General features: G+C 44.6%; 1 protein-coding gene and 1 long non-coding RNA gene across 2 annotated transcripts in view; one reads left to right on the forward strand and one right to left on the reverse strand.

The window, feature by feature from the left end:
- The window catches only part of LOC115466230 (C-type mannose receptor 2-like), a 60,049-nt gene extending 51,611 nt beyond the window's left edge, over nt 1-8,438 (reverse strand). The window contains exon 1 of the mRNA XM_030197359.1: nt 8,373-8,438. The gene's annotated coding sequence lies outside the window, so the exon portion shown is untranslated. The remainder of the gene's footprint in view (nt 1-8,372) is intronic.
- LOC115466232 lies at nt 7,248-7,746 on the forward strand. The gene is made up of 2 exons (XR_003941518.1): nt 7,248-7,331; nt 7,417-7,746. It is a non-coding gene; the product is annotated as an uncharacterized LOC115466232 (long non-coding RNA).
- Nucleotides 8,439-15,774: the final 7,336 nt, after the last annotated feature.

Below are 15,774 nucleotides of genomic sequence, written 5' to 3' on the forward strand. Positions count from 1 at the left end.
GTGTGTGTCTCTGTCCTGTTTCTCCTGCCTGATCTCTCTAAGGCTGTCATAGCACATTGTTCCATCTTTTTCAGATCACCAGGACTTTTAAAATTTCCACCCAGCAAGGCATCATCCAAGATTCTGGAATTCCTTATAATAATCTCAGTGTTCCAGAGACAATAAAGCGTTTGCATGCCAATTCCAAAGTGCATCTGTCTTGTGGTTGAATTTCCTATTTAGGGTTCCTGAAGTTCTTGCATTTCTGATCATGTTTTATATCACTGGGATTTTACGGATTTCATACTTTTCCATCAAGTAAGTTCACAGCACGTCACGGCTGGTTAGGATCTACCCAGTTGGGATTCAATGAATAGGGACCTCACATGTGGGCGGAGCATGGGCAGACCAGGGGCGTGTCTCCAAGTTATGTGTGTCACTTGGCAAACATTGGTGCACCATTGACATGATATAAGATGGTACACCAATGATGACTTATACTAGTATTCTGTGAATGGCATCTTGGCACCTAAGATGAGGAGCTGAGTTATAGAATTGCCATCACTGTTCCCTCTAAGCTGAGTAGGAGTCCTTCAACTGCATTGCTGCCAGTAGGGGGCGGTGCTTCAATATTATATTTTCAATTGCTAAGGACAGGCTGGAGTCCTTCAGAACTAGCCCGTCCCTCACTATTGAAAATGTGATAGTGCAACAGCACCCCCCACTGGCAGGGCTGTAGGTGGAGGACTCCTGCTCAGCTTAGAGGGAGGAATCCAGGCAGTGTGCATTGAGCCTCCCTGTTCTTACGCAGTCTAAGGCCTGCATAACGTCTCTTACAAGAAGCAAAGGGGCTTCCCAAATCTGGGAGAAATGCATTGTCCAGTTTCCTTTTTGATTCTTTTGTAAGCACACAGTCAAAAAATAAAAACTTAACTTCTGTAGTGAGGCCTTCCACACATTATTTAGGAGCTTAAGTTATGCTTATAAAATCTAGGCCTCGATAAATCAAATACACTGTCCAACTTAAATAAATTCAGTAGTGGGTGTCATTCATACATGTACCATGTAACAGCCAACACTAATCCAACGTTATCAACCACCATATCATATACTAGTTTTCTAGACCTCAGTGGCAAACGTTTTTCACATGGACCACTCAATCTGCAGTTTCCCTGCCTCCTCGTGATCACTATCAGCATTATAATTCCTTCATTATCAATATCAAATCCTCTTTTTTTTTAAATTCATATAAATTTCATATATAAGCAACACTACTTATCTTAATTCTATAATGGGCCATGTTTCGCTTTGGCTGCATCCGGGTGTGGTTCTCAACTTCTAGTGTGGGTGTTATATGGTAGATATAATCTAGGCCTGCCATTCATTTGCCTAGATTTATGAGCTTGATTGGTGAGTCTGGTGCGGAAAATCAATGCTAAACTACTGACTTGTTTTCCTCCACCCTAAACCTGCTCTTGTTGCCAGTGGCGTAACTACGTGGGGCTTGAGAGGGCCTGGGCCCCCGTAGATTTGGCCCTGGCCCCCCTGCCGACGATCCCCTTGAAACTCCCCTCCCACCACCAACCCTCCGTCGCATCAGATACCTTGTTTGCTGGCAGGGGTCCCCGAACCCCACCAGCCAAAGAGTAGCGGAGTGGCCTAGTGGTTAGGGTGGTGGACTTTGGTCCTGGGGAACTGAGGAACTGAGTTTGATTCCCACTTCAGGCACAGGCAGCTCCTTGTGACTCTGGGCAAGTCACTTAACCCTCCATTGCCCCATGTACGCCGCATTGAGCCTGCCATGAGTGGGAAAGCGCGGGGTACAAATGTTAAAAAAAAAAAAAAGAGAGAGTCTTCTTCAGCGCTGGAGTAGCGCCTTTGTTCAACGAAGTTCCTGGTGCGATCAGCTGTTTCGATGCACCATGCATGTAGCCCCGTGCAGGACGTAAGGTGTCGAAACAGCTGATTGCACAGGAACTTTGTTGAACGAAGGCGCTACTCCGGCGCTGAAGAAGACTCTCTTCAGGTGGCGGGGTTCGGGGACCCCCGCCAGCAAACAAGGTATCTGATGCGGCAGCGGGGCGGGCAGCGACGGCGGGGGAGGGTTGGTGGCGGGAGGGGGGTTCAAGGAGGTTGTCGGCAGGCCGGCAGGGGGGGGTCCAATGTGGCAGCGGCTGCTCGGGGGGGGGGTGGCTAAACAGTGCCCCCCCACCTCGGGCTCGGCCCCCTCCCAGCGAGGTCTGGCTATGCCCCTGCTTGTTGCTAACTTTATACGCTCCTAAATTTAGGAGTTCAGTGAAATTTTAGTATCAATTTAGACACTCAGCCCTAGTATATTTTCAAGATATCCGGCGAGTAGCCACTTGGACAGGTCCCACCCACCAATTCCCCTGGGACAATTCCTACCTAGGGAAATTCCCCCAGGGACAAATCTCAACTTAAGGGGGACAATTCCCACCCAAGACTTCTCCCCCGTCATTCCCACCCTCCCTAGCCTTTTCTTTTTACCTTTGTTTTCATTCTTGTATCGCATCTCTTTTTGTTTACCAAGTGAATTCCCATAATTCTCAGTCGTGTTTCAGACGCTGACAGGGAGGATCGGGTGCATGACACGAACTAGGTTGAAACCTGGGAGCATTCAAAATCTTTTTTTTCCTATGCCTACATTTTCCATTTAGTAGTAGGCAGGGTGTAGTTGCATGTCTGGAAGGGGAAAGGGATGTGTAAAAGGTAATACTCTAAAATGGAAAAGGGAAGGAGATTAATTGTCCTAGTGTGTTTTGGGGGTTTTTTAAGTTATGGCTGGGAATTGTCCTCCCTGGTGTGGTAGGAATTAGGTCAGTCAGAATTGTCCTAGGTAGGAATTTTGTCCAGATGGGAATTGGTTGGGTGGGAACAGTCCAGTGGGAACTGTCCAGGTGGGAACTGACCTAGAACCATTTTCAAAGAGTCTGATTTAGGGTCAAAAGTTAGCAGCATAAATCCTTTGAATATGAGGCCCTAAGTATGCATCTGAGACAACTGAGAATTAAGTAACTTGCCCAAGATCACAAGGAGCCACACTGGGATTTGAACCCTGGTTTCTCTGGTCCTTAGCCTGCTGCTCTAAACATTTGCTTTCTATCAGAAATCAGAACGTCTCCCAACATTCTTTGTGGGAAGGAGCCATGGAACGATGTAGGAGAGATGAAGCCTTCCCAATGGAAATCACTGTCTGGACCATGTCACTCAAAATTGTTAATATGCTCTGTAAACACACAACCCCTGAAAAGCTTCCTCCAGTCTTGGTTCACTAGTCTACCACAGGAGCAGTGCATCCTAGGAGACTCGGGCAGTAGACATCACCATGGCCTAGAGATCATCGCCGGCACTTTATCAGTAAGAAAAGACATCACATCCCTCTGTTTTACAGTAAACAATTCTCCACCGCCACCAGTGCCCCCAACCCGCTGTGCTGCCTCCCTACCACTGTGTTGCCGCTGTCCCCCCCTCTACCTTGAAGGGCCCTAGTGGCTGTGGCTTCTTCAGGGGCAGAAAATAAATCCCCTCTTTCCTGCCCACCCGCTGCCTCTATTCTGCCCGGCGGGGGAGTCTCAGCAGCCATTTTGTAAATACAGCGGTGGAACCCAGGAGAATAGTGGCAGCAGCCAGTAGACCACCAGGGCCCAGTGGGGGCTTTAGTGTGCAGAGGCTCAGTGGCGTACCGAGGGCGGGGTGGTGGGGGCGATCTGCCCCGGGTGCACGCCGCTGGAGGGGTGCTGGGAGCAGCTGCGCAGCTGTCGGCTCCACTGGTTCTCTGCTCCCTCTGCCCCAGAACAGGTTACTTCCTGTTCCGGGGCAGAGGGAGCAGGGAACAAGCGGAGCCGACAGCCACGCGGCTGCTCGCAGCAGGTAAAAATGCACCCTGGGGGGATGAAGGTTTGGGTGGGGGGGGTGTCATGCTGCACCCGGTGGGGGGGATGCTGCTGCACCGGGGGGAGGGGGTGCGCAGTGACGATCAGCCCCGGGTAGCAGCCGACCAAGGATCGTCGCTGCAGAGGCGGCAACCAGGCAGGGCCTCTGGGCTCCCTAGAGCCTCTCTCTGAGCCTCTGGGCCCTCTGGTCAGTTTGCCCCTGTCACCTCCTTTTTCCTGATGGCCATTACCACAGGGGTCAATTCTATCCAGGGCATCAAAAAATAGGTGCCAAAATGCAGATGACATTCTGGATGCTAAGCACCATTCTTCAATGGCATCTGGTCACTCATTGAATAGACTGTCACAATGTTGTCTAAGGTATCATTCAATAAATAGTTGTACTAAATTCATACAATATACTCAACAACTATTGCATTTATTTTTATCTTTATTACATCAATTAATCTCATAAACCTAACAATTATTGTCTAAAATCCCCATATATCTATCATTCATTCAGTCATCCATTCACTCTAATTCACATTTATAAAACTAATATCAAAATATCAAACTCTATAACAATATAACAATAGAACACCCGGAATAATAGAATCACTTATGATCTTATAACAAAAATGTTGCTTTCAATAGCAATATTGGTGTAAAACTGTAAATTATACTGACATTCAAAACATTTCTTCTTCATTACGATCCTCTCTTAATCTATTGGTAACCTGCTGTAAACTTTCTGTTGCCCTGTGGCAATTAGTCCATTGATTAAGTCAATTGTCCATCACAGCAGGTTAAAACAAAAGGTTACATTCCATCGTAAACCCACAACTGATAACTCTGTGCTGTGGTATTGAATGACAGTAGTTCCATTCACCGTGACTCCATACTTCACGGGACTTTTCCTTGAATTTCAAACTGCTTCACTGCAGCAGTCCTCTCATTTGTGTGCTAAAACAGTTGTACACAGACCCTACACGATCGTGTTTCGCAAATTTTGCGTCTTCAGGGGTCAATAATCTATGTAAACAACAATAATAACATACATTTGTATTTCACAAACAATATTACAATCCTTCTAAAAACCAATATTATAAACTCTTACCGGCTCTACAGGTGGCCAGCATTCACAATCCTGGATGTGCTGGTGGTAACGCCTCAAAAGACGCCCACACATGCGCATACCAAGGCTTCAAGGAGACTGAGTTTAAATACCCTCTCTCCAATTTAACAATCCTGGATGTGTCAAAAACAACGCCTCAAAAGACGCTGACACATGCGCATACCAAAGCTTCAAAGGAACTAACTTTAAATACCCTCTCACAAGTTTAACCACTCTACTTCTTTATTTAACCCATAAGGGCTTACAGTGTTCCAGAGGTAAATTAGCCTTTGTTCTTTACGCAATAGCATGCGAGGCACATTACCTCCTCTTTCAAAACTAATTTGACTCAAAACTACAAAGCGAAGATCAGTTAAATGATCTAACATTTTACAGCCCGTTACAGGAAGATCCTACCACCCAGTATCAATCGAGGGTGTATGAGCTGTTAAAGGAAGCTTGTGAAAAAGGTGTTATTTCTATTCAAATATTTCGATACTTGTTCAGACAATTTCCAAAATACCTATAATTTACTTCACCCCAAAAATACATAAGAGTTTGGGAAAAAACCTCCTGGCCGTCCCATTGTTTCTGGATGTGAATCACTGTTTGAACCGCTCTCTCAATTTTTGGATTTTCATTTGCAACCTTGTTTAAAGTCCATAACTTCTTTTGTGAGAGACTCAGATCACCTGCTTAATATTTTGCAAGATGTAAAAATTGATGCTAATGCAGAGGTATGCTTGGTAACACTAGATGTTACTGCATTATATACAAATATCCCGCAAAGGGAAGCTGTGATTATGATTAAGGGATTATTGGAAACTTTGGAGTTATCCAATCAATTAATAACTTTACTTGGCAATATAGCTGAGTTAGTCATTTATCACAATTTTTTCAAGTTCAAAGAAAACTTTTTCATCAAATAAAGGAGTTGCGATGGGTGCCACAGTAGCCCCCACTATTGCATGCTTGTATATGGACCAGTTAGAGAAGCAGTATATATATACCAATCAACATTTTGAGGGTGTTGTTAAATGGCTACGATATATAGATGACATTCTGGTAATATGGCAAGGGACAGAAGATAATTTATTGAAACTGTTGGAAATTTTGAATACAGTGAGCCCTCATATAAAATTTGTACATTGTATCGGTCGTCGAGAGGTGAATTTTTTGGATGTAAATATCCAATGGTATGACGGTAGATTTATTACTAAGATTTACCGTAAGGAAACTGATCGTAATACAATACTACATTATCGTAGCCATCACCCTTCTGGGTTAAAAAACAGTATACCATCGAGTCAACTGCTTCGAGTCCGTAGGTTGTGCAGTTCTCGTGAAGAATACACTTATCAAGCTTTTCAAATGATTTCACGTTTTCAACATAGAGGATATCCTGATAGAATTTTAAAAAAAGCGGCTAAGAGAGCATTCAACAATCACAATGAATGGCATCCATCATATGATAACCAGAAATATAGATCTATAAAAAAAGATCCGTTGACTTGTGTGTTACCTTACACTAAGTCATCTAGTCAATTATACAAATTATGAAACGTCATTGGTCTATATTAGGTATACATAAAGTTTTTCAGTAATTTCCTCGGTTTGCATTCTCTCGAGGTAGAAATTTAGGTGAACAACTGGCAAGGCATAACACTGCATGTAATGTAAGACATGAGGAATTTGGCCATGGGAGGTGCGATCGGTGTGTATATTGCAGGTATGCCATGCAAGTTAATGAAGTGAATGTTCCTCATTCAGAGAAAATATATCGTTTGCAGGCTCACACTGACTGCAATACTACAAATTGTGTGTATGGCATAAAATGTCCTTGTGAACTATGGTACATTGGATTGACTACTAAAAAGATTAAAGTTAGGATAGCACAGCACCTTAGTAATCTCCGTACTAAACGAATGGAAGCCCCTTTGGTTTCACATTGGGTGGATGTCAAACATGAAGTTCAGGATCTTCGCTTTGTAGTTTTGAGTCAAATTAGTTTTGAAAGAGGAGGTAATGTGCCTCGCATGCTATTGCGTAAAGAACAAAGGCTAATTTACCTCTGGAACACTGTAAGCCCTTATGGGTTAAATAAAGAAGTAGAGTGGTTAAACTTGTGAGAGGGTATTTAAAGTTAGTTCCTTTGAAGCTTTGGTATGCGCATGTGTCAGCGTCTTTTGAGGCGTTGTTTTTGACACATCCAGGATTGTTAAATTGGAGAGAGGGTATTTAAACTCAGTCTCCTTGAACGCTTGGTATGCGCATGTGTGGGCGTCTTTTGAGGCGTTACCACCAGCACATCCAGGATTGTGAATGCTTGGCCACCTGTAGAGCCGGTAAGAGTTTATAATATTGGTTTTTAGAAGGATTGTAATATTGTTTGTGAAATACAAATGTATGTTATTATTGTTGTTTACATAGATTATTGACCCCTGAAGACGCAAAATTTGCGAAACACGATCGTGTAGGGTCTGTGTACAACTGTTTTAGCACACAAATGAGAGGACTGCTGCAGTGAAGCAGTTTGAAATTCAAGGAAAAGTCCCGTGAAGTATGGAGTCACGGTGAATGGAACTACTGTCATTCAATACCACAGCACAGAGTTATCAGTTGTGGGTTACGATGGAATGTAACCTTTTGTTTTAACCTGCTGTGATGGACAATTGACTTAATCAATGGACTAATTGCCACAGGGCAACAGAAAGTTTACAGCAGGTTACCAATAGATTAAGAGAGGATCGTAATGAAGAAGAAATGTTTTTGAATGTCAGTATAATTTACAAGTTTTACACCAATATTGCTATTGAAAGCAACATTTTTGTTATAAGATCATAAGTGATTCTATTATTCCGGGTGTTCTATTGTTATATTGTTATAGAGTTTGATATTTTGATATTAGTTTTATAAATGTGAATTAGAGTGAATGGATGACTGAATGAATGATAGATATATGGGGATTTTAGACAATAATTGTTAGGTTTATGAGATTAATTGATGTAATAAAGATAAAAATAAATGCAATAGTTGTTGAGTATATTGTATTGAATAGACTGTAAGTTGGCATTTACTCACTGGGAGACCCAAGCGGGGTTAGGGTGTGGCTGGAGAGAAGAACGCAGCCGGGCAAAAAGGGTAGAAAGCGAAAAATAAGTATTTATTCACCAGAACCGAAATTCCTTGGCCTGTTTCTTCACAGAGCTGAGTATTAATAGTGAGGGTAATAAACCCCTGCGGTTCAAGAACCACAGTTCGCTGCTGCGGGGTTTCCAAGCAGCCCCATACACAGCCTTGCAGTTCTACTCTACGTATCAGGTCTGGCTCCGGCCAGACCTCCAGCAAACTTGCAAAAGTTCAATCAGTTAGCAACAAGGGCTTACCTCAGCCCGATCACAGCATTAGGAAGTCTTCAGTCAAGGCATTCACTGGGGCTTCTTCTCTTTCTCCCTTGGGCCTCCCTCAGTTCTGCTCTGTCTCAGGGCTTTTAGCTTCCAGTCTGCTGTGAAGCCACTCCTTCCTGTCAGTCAGCTTCACTTTCCCATAATGCACTAATCCTGCCATGGTAACTCTACAGTTCAACCTGTGACCAGCAGGGTTAACACCATCTACTGACAATGTGGCTGAACTACAGCTCCCCACAGGGAATATCTCTAGGGATGTCCACACTACGTCCCTCCCTGCCTCACACTCACCAATATTTAGGTGCGAGCAGTTATGCCTGTTCCATTGCAAGCGTAAATGTTGTTGTACAAATGTTGCAATTAAGGGTGTCACAGTATTCTAAGTTACATGTATACGTGTGGGTCTCACCCATCCCGATCCATTGCTCCACCCCAGCACAGCTGATTCATGGCCAGTGGCAACAGGAGTGGTCTCCCCGTCCAGTGGCTGTCTTCTCTTCCTGCCATGGGGCTCGGGATCAGCGACAGCAGGAGATGGCGCTTTTTGAATGCGCTTCCTGCTGCCGCTGGATGGGAAGTCAACACAGTGAGAGATCCCAGTTTCTCGGCTGGAGATAACCCGCAAAAGCGGGAGACTCCCACTGAAAGCGGGAGACTTGGCAGGTCTGGTCTCTGTGCCATTTATTGAATTCCCTGTATGAGTATTGCACAGAGAGGCACTTATCATCCATACATTAACATACACTTGTGACTGTTGCATTTATGCAGGAAAATGCTAGTATTGTATAATCTTATTTCGAAAACGGCGCTTACATTTTGGTGAAACTAAGGTTGCAGAATTAGGAGGTATACATGAGTAAAGAAGGTTTTACACAGGGAGAATATTTATTTCTAAATGATCTGTGCAATAGCACCCCCTAGGGTGCACTTTGGGCGGAGCTGCAAGGCACGCACAGAGTTTATTATAACACTAGTAAGAAAGGCCCGTTTCTGAGGCCAATGAAACGGGCGCTAGCAAGGCGCTTTCGTTCCCATCCCCCTCCCCTTGATGCTGAACTTAGACTTACCCTCCGTGCTTCAGGGTGGTCGTGGGCGCCCCGCCCCGGCCGGCGACCCGCCCCGTGACGTAGAGAGTGGCTGGCTGGCTCCCTCGCTGCCTGTGACCTACAGCCTAGCCTGCCTGGCTCACTCCCTCCAATCGTCGTCGCGTAGTAGATCGATGTGTGCCCCGCCCTCGCGTCAAACATGATGACGTTGAGGGCGGAGCGATGCAATTGGTCAAGTGTCATAGCTCCGCCCTCAACGTCATCACGTTTGACGCGAGGGCAGGGCAAATAGTAATGGGGCTAAATTCCGATCTCTGGCACCTCACAAACCTGAAGTTGCAGCTTCATTAGAACGTTGAGGGAGGCAATTATGTGCGGAAGGGGCGTGGCTGTGGGTGGGTCTATCAGTGAGAGTGGTGCATGAGTGACAGTGAGTGGTGACAGCCTAAGTGCAGGGCTCCAGGGTTTCCCTGCCACAGAGTGAGCTTCAGAATGTTTGAGGTGAGAATTATTAATATAGACTAGTAAAAGAGGCCCATTTCTGGAGCAAATGAAATGGGCGCTAGCAACGTTTTCCTCCCCAACACCCCCCTCCCCTTCTCTCTCCCTCCCTACCTACCTACCTACCGACCCCTTCGTCGTTCTGACGCCATTGCTCCGCACCTCCTGAACGCACCGTATGCCATTGCTCCGCCCTCAACGTCATCACGTTTCACGCGAGGGCGGGGCCCCGAGACGTGGCGATTTCGGTGGCTTCATCACCACGAACCCGTCAAACCCGTCTTGAAGGAAGTGACGTCAGTGGCTTGGCTTCACTGATGTCAGTGTCTTCAGAACGTTGAGGGTGAGTTTTATTATATAGGATATTCCTGTACACGGTGCTTACACATGCACATCTGTCTCGGAGCAGGTTCAGATTTGTTCCAAATCATTTGTGCACTGCTTGGAATTATCCTAGAAGCCTGTTTTATGAAGGGCACATACTAGGCTGAATTTCACAGGCTAAAACAGGCTGAAATGCAGTGGAGTCTGAGATACCATAGCCCACAGGGAGCTAAAACTGGGTGGGCCTGGAGTTCTTTATTTTATTTATTTATTTATTTGTTACATTTGTACCCCACTTATTTGCAGGCTCAATGTGGCTTACATAGTACCAGAGAGGTGTATGTGGTCTCCGGAGTAAACAAATACAAGGTTATGATTGTGATAAGAAAGGTTCATGTGGGAGGACCACATGAAGGAATCGTGTATCAGTATCGTTGTTTAGTGAACATTACGAACTTTAGTGTTGTGTCGCGTAGATCAGGCATTTAAGTTGGCTCAGGAGGATATGCCTTATTAAACAGGTGAGTTATTAGTGTTTTCTGAAGTGTAGGTGTTATCTCCCCTCATCATCTCTTCTTCTGTGTACACAGACTTTGTACATTGAGAAACAGGCAAATGATCTCTGCTTACTGAATAGGTGCACAATGCCAGATCCAGCTGCCAAGGGATTGAAATGCCAAATCACTTTCTGTAAACATTAGAGAGATGAGAGCTTGTAGTGAGCATCGTAATGTAGGTGTTATCTCCCCTCACCATCTCTGCTTCTGTGTACACAGACTTTGTACATTGAGAAACAGGCAAATGACCTTTGCTTACTGAATAGGTGCACAATGCCAGATCCAGCTGCCAAGGGATTGAAATGCCAAATCACTTTCTGTAAACATTAGAGAGATGAGAGCTTGTAGTGAGCATCGTAATGTAGGTGTTATCTCCCCTCACCATCTCTGCTTCTGTGTACACAGACTTTGTACATTGAGAAACAGGCAAATGACCTTTGCTTACTGAATAGGTGCACAATGCCAGATCCAGGTGCCAAGGGATTGAAATGCCAAATCACCTTCTGTAAACATTAGAGAGATGAGAGCTTGTAGTGAGCATCCTAATGTAGGTGTTATCTCCCCTCACCATCTCTGCTTCTGTGTACACAGACTTTGTACATTGAGAAACAGGCAAATGACCTTTGCTTACTGAATAGGTGCACAATGCCAGATCCAGGTGCCAAGGGATTGAAATGCCAAATCACCTTCTGTAAACATTAGAGAGATGAGAGCTTGTAGTGAGCATCCTAATGTAGGTGTTATCTCCCCTCACCATCTCTGCTTCTGTGTACACAGACTTTGTACATTGAAAAACAGGCAAATGACCTCTGCTTACTGAATAGGTACACAATGCCAGATCCAGGTGCCAAGGGATTGAAATGCCAAATCACCTTCTGTAAACATTAGAGAGATGAGAGCTTGTGGTGAGCATCGTAATGAAGGTCTGATTTTTGACAGTACCATGAGGCTGCCACTAGATGTTTGCTACTGGATCTTTGGACATTTCCCACAAAACCTACAATGTGGGCACTTAGTAATTCTATAATGACATGTGCATGTGCCTATGCCCGGATTTTATATATGGCGCCTAAAGCTGCAAGTGCAGATTTGGGTACGTGGAATCAAACAACAAGGAACTGGATCTGGCTCAGGACGCTGGAATGGAATTACGGATGTTTATTTAAGCTGACTCGACATGGAACCATGTTTCGGTGGCACATGCATGCCTGCCTCAGGAGTCTTGATACGTATATCTGATAATCACATTTGTCATTGATGATGCTTCAGCGAAAAGAGCATATCAACATTTCACATGCTACTTAACGATTATTACTTTTACCAACGGTCTTTCTAAAGCTCATGCTCTTTTCAGAAGAAGCATCATCAATGACAAATGTGATTACCAGATATACGTATCAATGGTTAAAAGGTAAAGTAAAACAGGCTATTATAGCAAAAAGAATGCCCTTCAAAGAATGGAAAAAGGACCCAAATGAAGAAAATAAGAAGCAATATAAGCACCTGCAAGTCAGATGCAAAGCACTAATAAAGAAGGCTAAAAGAGAATATGAAGAGAAACTTGCCGCAGAAGCTAAAACTCACAGTAACAACTTTTTCAGGTACATCAGAAGCAGAAAGCCTGTGAGGGAATCTGTGAGACCATTAGATCATGAAGGAGCAAAAGAGGTACTCAGGGAGGATCTGAATGAATTCTTTGCTTCGGTCTTTACGGAAGAAGACGTAAGAGATCTGCCTGTACCGGAAATGGTTTTCAAGGGTGATGATGCAGAGGAATTGAAAGAAATCTCGGTGAACTTGGAAGATGTACTGAGCCAAACTGACAAATGAAAGAGTAGTAAATCACCTGCACTGGATGGCATACATCCAAGGGTACTCAAAGAACTCAAGCATGAAATTGCTGATCTGCTGTTAGTAATATGTAACCTGTCGTTAAAATTGTCCATAGTACCTCAAGATTGGAGGGTGGCCAATGTGATGCTGATTTTTAAAAAAGGTTCCAGGGGTGATCCGGGAAATTACAGACCGGTAAGCCTGACATCAGTGCCGGGCAAAATAGTGGAAACTATCATAAAGAATAAAATTGCAGAACACATAAAGGGGCATAATCGAACGGGGGTGCCCATCTCTAAGGACGACCCTGCAAAGGGGCGGGGCAACCCATATTATCGAAACAAGATGGGGGGCCATCTTTTGTTTCGATAATATGGTCGAGGATGCCCAAATCTCAACATTTCGGTCGACCTTAGAGATGATCGACATAAATGTTGAGATGGGCAACCTTAGAGAGGGTCGTCCCCGGTTTTCAGCGATAATGGAAACCGAGGATGGCCATCTCAAAAACGACCAAATCCAAGCCATTTGGTCGTGGGAGGAGCCAGCAGTTGTAGTGCACTTGTCCCCCCTCACATGCCAGGACACCAACCGGGCACCCTAGGGGGCACTGCAGTGGGATTCAAAAATTGCTCCCAGGTGCATAGCTCCCTTACCTTGGGTGCTCAGCCCCCCAAAACCCACTCTCCACAACTGTACACCACTACCATAGCCCTTAGGGATGAAGGGGGGCATCTAGATGTGGGTACAGTGGGTTTGTGGGGGGGGTTTGGTGGGCTCACATTTACCACCACAAGTGTAACAGTTAGGGGGGGATGGGCCTGGGTCCGCCTGCTTGAAGTACACTGCACCCACCACAACTGCTCCAGGGACCTGTATACTGCTGAGATGGACCTGAGTATGGCATTTGAGGCTGGCATAGAGGCTGCCAAAAAAGTATTTTAAAAGTTTTTTTATGGTGGGAGGGGGTTGGTGACCACTGGGGGAGTAAGGGAAGGTGATCCCCAATTCCCTCCGGTTCTCATCTGGTCAGTTCGGACACCTTTTTGAGGCTTGCATGTGAAAAATAAATGACCAAGTAAAGTCGGCCAAGTGTTCGTCAGGGATGCCCTTCTTTTTTCCATTATTGGCTGAGGACGACCATCTCCTAACTACGCCCCAGTCCCGCCTTCCCTTCACTGCCAACACGCCCCCATGAACTTTGGTCGTCCCCGCAATGGAAAGCAGTCGAGGACGCCCAAAATCGGCTTTCAATTATGCCGATTTGGCCACCCTTGCGAGAAGGACGCCCATCTCCCGATTTGTGTCGAAAGATGGGCGTCCTTCTCTTTCAAAAATAAGCATGATAGATAAACATGGTTTAATGGGACAGAGTCAACATGGATTCAGCCAAGGGAAGTCTTGCCTCACCAATTTGCTTCATTTCTTTGAAGGCATGAATAAACATGTGGATAAAGGTGAGCCAGTTGATGTAGTGTATCTAGATTTTCATAAAGCTTTTGATGAAGTTCCTCATGAGAGACGAGCCATGGGATAGGAGGCAATGTTCTGGTGTGGACAGAAAACAGAGGGTAGGGTTAAATGGTCATTTCTCTCAATCGAGGAGGGTGAACAGTGGAGTGCCACAGGGATCAGTACTGGGACCGGTGCTATTTAACATATTTATAAATGATATGGAAATTGCAACGACGAATGAGGTGCAAAACTATTCAAGGTTGTTAAAACACATGTGGACTGTGAAATATTGCAGGAAGACCTTAGGAAATTGGAAGGCTGGGCATTCAAATGGCAGATGAAATTTAATGTGGACAAATGCAAGGTGATGCATATTGGAAAGAATAATCTAAATCATAGTTACTTGATGCTAGGGTCCACCTTGCGGATCAGCACTCAAGAAAAAGATCTAGGTGTCATTGTAGATAATACGTTGAAATCTTCTGCTCAGTGTGTGGCAGCAGCCAAAAAAGCAAACAGGATGCTAGGAATTGTTAGGAAAGGGATGGTGAATAAGACCGAAAATACTATAATGGCTCTGTATCACTCCATAGTGAGACTGCACCTTGAGTATTGCGTTCAGTTCTGGTCACCATATCTCAAAAAAAGATATATCAAAATTAGAAAAGATTCAAAGAAGAGTGACCAAAATGATAAAGGGGATGGAACTCCTCTCGTATGAGGAAAGGCTAAAGAGGTTAGGCCTCTTCAGCTTGGAAAAGAGATGGCTGAGGGGAGATATGATTCAGGTCTACAAAATCCTGAGTGGTGTAGAACGAGTAGAAGTTAATTGATTTTTTACTCATTCCAAAAGTACAGAGACTAGAGAACACTCAAGGAAGTTACATGGAAATACTTTTAAAACAAATAGGAGGAAACATTTTTTTCACTCAATGAATAGTTGAGCTCTGGAACTCTTTGCCGGAGGATGTGGTAACAATAGTTTCCGTATCTGGGTTTAGAAAGGTTTGGGCAAGTTCCTGGAGGAGAATTCCATAGTCTGCTATTGAGACAGACATGGGGAAGCAACTGCTTGCCCTGGGATTTGTAGTATGGAATGTTGATACTCTTTGCAATTGTGCCTGGAACCTTGCTGCTCTTTGGGGTTCTACATGAAATCTTGTTACTCTTTAGAATTCCAGAATCTTGCTATTCTTTGGGGTTCTACATGGAATGTTGTCACGATTTGGGTTTCTACCAGGTACTTGTGATCTGGATTGGCTACTGTTGGAAACAGGATACTGGGCTGGATGGACCATTGGTCTGACCCAGTGTGGCTACTCTTATGTTCTTATGCCCATGATCTCCCCGTGCCCCTCCCATGGGAATGCCCCCTTTGCAGTTACAAGTGAGATTATTTCAGTGCCAAATTGTAAAATAGCCCCTAAGTCCACTTGTGCATGCATCTGCTGTTTTACCTCCATTTTGGCATTGAACTACTGTTTTCTGCCATTTTCACATCTAACTTATTGCCCTGTAGAGAACTACCCCTGAAAATCCTTATCTTTCTGCATCTTAAATAGCAGAAAAGGGAATTTTGTTTAAAATTCTGTTTGCACCTAAACTTTCTGACCTCTGGACTCTTGGCTAGAATACAGTTCCAACCATTCTCAGCTGCCAGGCATT

The sequence above is a fragment of the Microcaecilia unicolor genome, chromosome 3, assembly GCF_901765095.1.
Source record: "Microcaecilia unicolor chromosome 3, aMicUni1.1, whole genome shotgun sequence".
Lineage (NCBI taxonomy): Eukaryota > Metazoa > Chordata > Amphibia > Gymnophiona > Siphonopidae > Microcaecilia > Microcaecilia unicolor.